At 40.2% G+C, this 6,177-nt stretch overlaps 1 pseudogene; it reads left to right on the top strand.

The window, feature by feature from the left end:
• The first annotated feature begins 1,540 nt into the window (after nucleotides 1-1,540).
• Nucleotides 1,541-2,132, top strand: LOC114206723 (farnesyl pyrophosphate synthase pseudogene; annotated as a pseudogene).
• The last annotated feature ends 4,045 nt before the right edge of the window (nucleotides 2,133-6,177 follow it).

Raw genomic sequence — 6,177 nt, 5'->3', positions numbered from 1 at the left:
TGAAGAGATAAAGAAAATGTGGTATATACATACACAATGGAATATTGGTCAGCCATAAAAAGAATGAAATCTTGTCACATGCAACAACATGGATAGATCTAGAACTTATAATGCTAAGCGAAACAAGCCAGTCAGAGAAAGGCAAATACCATATGATCTCACTCATATGATGAATTTAAGAAGCAAAATAAATGAACAAAGGGGAAAAAAAGAGACAAACCAAAAAACACTCTTAACTATAGAGAAAAAAGTGATGGTTACCAGAGCGGGGGCTGGATGAAGTAGGTGAAGGGGATTAAGAGTACACTCATCATGATGAGCACTGAGTAATGCATAGAATTGTTCAATCACTATACTGTACACCTGAAACTAATATCACACTATGTTAACTACACTGGAATTAAAATAAAAATTAAAAGAAGCCAGTGTTTTTTTAAATAACATTTTCAACTGTATTTGAGTCAGCAAAAAAATTGGAAATCTATGCATAAAATAGAAAATTCTTCATAATTTTAAGTTGTTAATGCCAGAAGTCTCCAGTAGCGAGAAACAGTAGTACTCATTGCACTCTACACAGTTAAAAAATGTACTTAAAATATTTCCACTTTTATTTAATTTTTTCATCTATTATTCTATTTCGATGCCTATATAAGGGTAAGTGTATAGAGCACAAACACCGTGTAACTTAGGAATTATCTTACCATTTTTATTTGATATGATAGTGTTTTTAAACATTCTGTTCTACTCCTTATTACTGAATGAATTAAGAATACAGTATGGGTTTGTGGCAGATGTTAAGTGACTGTCCTACTCACTACCTCCTTACAGTGTGCTGGCAATTTGGATATCAATTTCTCATCACAGGACAGGGATTAAATACTGATTATTTACTATCATTAATGATCATCCTTTTCTGATTGCTAACAACTGGTTTAGAGAAGTCATAGGACCCAATTCTAGACAAATAAACAAAGGAGGTATTTGACAGGTTTTTTTTCTGGAAAAGGTTTCTTCAAAGATTCAAGAAACCATGTAGGGTGAAATGGACTCTTATCTTTTGTTGAACATCCCCTTGTCTGGATGTGATGCCTGGTTATGTCTTTCAAAAATGAATTTTTACTTAAGCTCAGGTAATAGGGCAGCTCCCAGCACTAGAGCTTCAGCAGGTGGCAGATACATGCTTCCAGAAGCAAAGCATCATTGATGGCATCCAAATCTGGCTTCTGATGCCAGCAGATCTGGCCCCGTCGGGTAAGAGATGAATCCATGATGTCATCTGACACCAGGAAGCAAGCCTGAAGCAGCTCCACACACCAGCCCATAGTCAGGGCCCACCAGAGGCTATCAGCATCCTGCTTCCTTGGCTCCCCAGCTCCTGAAATGCTATCAGCACTGTCAAAGTCTGCTGGTATTTGCCTTCAATAACATCGTACTCCAAGACCTCCTCGAGCAATTGCATTTCCTGTCTCTGGGTGGCCCATGCCATCCTTGGTCAGCACCTTGACAATCTCGGGGAAGTGCTCGATGAAATCCTGCTCTTCTTGAGCTTTTCCTACAGAGGTCCTATCAGACTGAGATTGGACAGACCCTGGACCTCATCCAAGCCCCCGGGGGCAATGTGCATTTTGCCAGATTCACTGAAAAGAAGTACAAATCCATTGTCAAGTCCAATACAGCTCTCTACTTGTTCTATCTTCCTGTAGCTGCCGTCATGTATATGGCAGGCAATGACAAGGAGAAAGAACATGCCAATGCCAAGAAGATCCTGCTGGAGATGAGGCAGTTCTTTCAGATTCAGGATGATCACCTTGATCTCTTTGGGAAGCCCAGTGTGACAGGCAAGATTGGCACTGACATCCAGGACAACAAATGCAGCTGCCTGGTGGTTCAGGGTCTACGGTGGGCCTCTCCAGAAGAGCGCCAGATCCTTCTGGAGAATTATGGCCAAAAGGAGGCCGAGAAGGTGGCCTGGGTGAAGGCACTATACGAGGAGCTGAACCCCCCAGCTGTGTGCACACAGTATGAAGACAGCTACAGCCACCTCGTGAGCCTCCTGGAGTGGGTACGCCATGCCCCTGCCCCTAGCCATCTTCCTGGGGCTAGCACACAAGAGCCACAGGGGGGAAAAGTGACCTAGAGACTGCAAGGGCAGGAGGGGAAGTGCTCGATAAATTGTCTAACCCTCAAAAAAAAAAAACCTGGTACCTGAATAATGTTACTGAGCCATTGAACCAACCAGCCTTATAGCTATTCCACCTTTGGACTATTTCTTTTGTGAAAGACTAAATTTATTTTTAAGCCAGTCGACTTAGGGTGCTCTATTAGTAATAACTGAAGATGAAATTTCCACTTTTGTAGTTCTGTAATTCAGATGGGGACTTTAAGTAAATCATTTACTTTGATGTCTTCGTATAGAGATCTGTTTTCTTAAATTTTATTCCAACCACATTGTGTGTCAGAACAAAAATAGCAAAACTCTTTGGAGGAATATGTAACAGAAACAGTTTCCAAGATATACTATTCACGTCATCCAAGTGAAAATCCAAAATTACTTGATGTAGGAACAAGCAGCAATTTGTGATCCAATCTCAAGAAAAAAGATAATCAGCAAAGAGCAACCCTGAGATGACCCACAGGCTAGAATTAGCACAAAAAGATTTTAAACCCGCTACTGTAACTATACACAGGGAGATAAAGGAAAATGCTCATTATTGAAGGCTCATAATGAACAAAGAGACAGGAAATCTCCAGATAAATAAAAACCATAAAAAAAAACAAATTACAAAACTAAAATATACAATATCTGAAATGAAAAATACACTGAATGGATTTACAAGCAAAACAGAAGTGATAAAGGAAAGCATCCGTGAACTTGAGAAAACAGATCAACAGATATTATCCAATTTGAATAACAGGAAAAAAAAATAAAGAATTTAATAAATTATAAAGCATCAAGACCTATAATTATAATCCCTAAACTGTCAGGTTAAAAATGCAAAAAGCTAGGCACCTGGGTGGCTCAGTCAGGTAAGAGTCCAACTCTCGGTTTCCGCTCAGGTCATGATCTCAGGGTTCTGAGACAGAGCCCTGCATGGGGTTGGGCATGAAGCCTGCTTGGGATTCTCTCTCTCCCCTTCTCCCTCGGCCCCCCCCCCCCACTGCATGCACATGCTCTCTCTCTCTGAAAAAAAAAAGTGCAAAAAGCTATACCTACATAGGCAATTCATAAATTAAAATGAAATTTTAAAAAATATTCAATCCAAAATAAGGCAGTAAAGAGAAAAAAATAGAGGCAAAGAAAGAACAATACTGTCCCTTTAACTCAAACTTATGAATAATTATATTTTAATGGCCTAAACACTCCAATTTAAAAGTGGAAATTGTCAAAAAAATCAGGAAAATCAAGATCCAAGTGTATGTTTTCTGCAAGACACATTTATACAAAGAAACCAACAGATTGAAAGTCAATAGATGAGAGAAGATAAATCAAGCAAACACTAGTCATAAAACTGGAATGGCTATATTAATATCAGATGAAATAGACTTTGAAATTAAAAGTATTACCACAGATAAAGGGGGATATTTCATAATGATAGAAGTGTCAATTCTTCAGAAAGATATAACAATCATAAATACCTATGTGCTTATTAAAAGAATTAAAAAAATACACAAGCAAAAATGGACAAATTGAAGAGAGAATGTAAATCCACAATTGTAACATCTCTCCCTCATCAATAAACAGAAAAACTAGACCAAACAAATCTCAGTAAGAACATAATTTAAACACTATCAATCACCTGGACCTAAATGATATTTATAGAACATTACAGCCAACAATAGAGAATACCATTATTTTTGTTATGTATAATATGTACATCAAGGTAGACTATATGAATGGCCATAAAATAAATCTCAATAAAAAGGATTAAAGCCATAGATTATGTTCTTTGACCATGGTATTAAGCTAGAAATTAATAACAGTAAGACACTTAGGAAAACCCCAAATATTTGGAAACTAAAAAACACTTTTCTATAACATATCTGGGTCAAAATACAAATCATAAGTAAAATTGGAAAATATTTTAAACTGATAATGAAACATCAGAAATTGTGATTACTGAAAAAAGTGAATAGAAGGAAATTTATACCTTTAAATGCTTAGAAAAGAATGCTCTGAAATCAATACTTAGCTTTCCACTTTAAAAAGCTAAAGAGGGATGCCTGGGTGGCTCAGTCAGTTAAGTGTCTGCCTTTGGCTCAGGTCATGATCCCAGGGTCCTGGGATGGAGTCCCACACCGGGCTCCTTGCTCAGTGGGGAGCCTGCTTCTCCCTCTGCCTCCACCTGCCACTTCCCCTGCTTGTGCTCTCTCTCTCTGACAAATAAAATCTTTTAAAAAATAAAAAACTAAAGAAAGAGCAAGTAAGGAGAAGTAAGGAAATAATAAGGGCAAAAGTGGAAATCAACAAAATAAAAAAGCAATTGAAGAAATTAACAAAAGTGAAAGGCAACAAAATTGGGGGGGAGGAGCAAGATGGCAGAGGAGTAGGAGACCTAAATTTCCTCTGGTCCCAGGAATTCAGCTGGATAGGGATCAAACCATTCCCTACGAACTCAACAGGAGATCAAAGAAAAGAATAGCAGCAACTCTCTGAACAGAAAAGCGACCACTTTCTGGAAGGTAGGACGTGCGTGCAGAGAAGTGAATCGAGGTGATATGCGGGAAGACTGACGGCACGGGAGGGGGCCTCCATCAGCCGTTACCGACAAGTGATAGAGCAGGGAGCATAAAATCAGAACGTTTAGAAGTTGGCTCCGCTGAGGGACATAGCTCCAGTGGCTAAGTGGGGGGTGGAACCCTCGCTGGGGCAGTGTGGTCTCAGGACCCTCGGGGTCACAGAAAGACCGGGGGCGCCTGAGTGCGGCAGAGCTCCCAGGTATCGGAGCGGGGAAGCCGGCTGCAGAGACAGAGCAGAGGAGCGGGCTCTCAGCTCAGGGTTGCTATAAACCATGATCCACGGTGCAATCGGGCCACTGCTCCTCCAGCAGGGACCCAACAACCGGCAGATCCGGGGAGACTCCCCTTCCTCCCCCGGGAGGAGCCGCGCAGAAGCGCACCGCAGGGATCTGCTGGGTTTGGAGACTCCACACCGAGTCGGGTGCCAGAGATAGAAATGCTCGGTCACAGGCCGGGTGAGCACGGAGTGTGGCCGGAGACCAGGGAGACGGGAGTGACTGACTGCTTTTCTCTGGGGGCGCACTGAGGAGTGGGGCCCGAGTCCTCGGCTCCTCCGGGTCGCAAATTGGGAAACCGCCATTTTCCCTCTCCTCCTCCAAAGCTGTACGGAAAGCTTGCAGGGAACAAAAGCTCCCGAGAGCAAACCCGAGCAGATTCCTTAGGCCGGACCGGCAAGGGCGAAGCAATTCCGCCTCCGGCAAAGACATTTCAGAACCAGGGCAACAGGTCCCTCCCCCAGAAGATCAGCAAGAACAGCCAGCCAAGACCAAGTTTACCGATCAACGAGAATGGCAGAACACCAGCACTAGGGGAATACTGCACACAGAATTCATGGCTTTTTTCCCATGATTCTTTAGTCTTTCAAAGTTAATTTTTTTAACTTTCTTTTTCTTTTTTTTTTAATTTTTCTTTTTCCCTTTTTCAACCAACATGTTATCAATCCCCTTTTTTAAAAAAATCTTTTTTATTTTTCATTTTTAGAGTCATATTCTATCCCTTCATTGTAGTTAACCTTATTTTTGGTATATATATATATATATATATGTTGTTCTTTCTTTAAAATTTGGGGATACAGTTTCTTCTAACAGACCAAAATATACCCTAAAAACTATGGCTTTGTTCTAGTCTCCTGCCTGATCACATTCTCTCCTTTTTTTTAAATCCTCTTTCTTTCTTCAACCAACTTATCAATTCCTTTTATAAAATCTTTTATAATTTTTATCTTTACAGTCATATTCCATCATGCATCGTATTAACCCTTATTTTTATACATATATAAGTTTTTCTTTCTTCAAAATTTTGGGAGGCAGTTTTTTCTAACAGAACAAAATACGCCCAAAATCTAGTGTGTGGCCCTGATCTATGCACCAGCCTGATCATATTTGATCATATTCTGTTTTATTTTTTGTTTTTATTTGTTTTTATCTTTTTCTTTTCTCT

The sequence above is a fragment of the Eumetopias jubatus genome, unplaced genomic scaffold (genome assembly GCF_037043125.1).
Source record: "Eumetopias jubatus isolate StellerSeaLion01/CBP00866 unplaced genomic scaffold, mEumJub1_p1.0 scaffold_2, whole genome shotgun sequence".
In the NCBI taxonomy this organism is placed as follows: Eukaryota; Metazoa; Chordata; class Mammalia; order Carnivora; family Otariidae; genus Eumetopias; species Eumetopias jubatus.
This window is presented reverse-complemented; position numbering and strand designations above follow the sequence as displayed.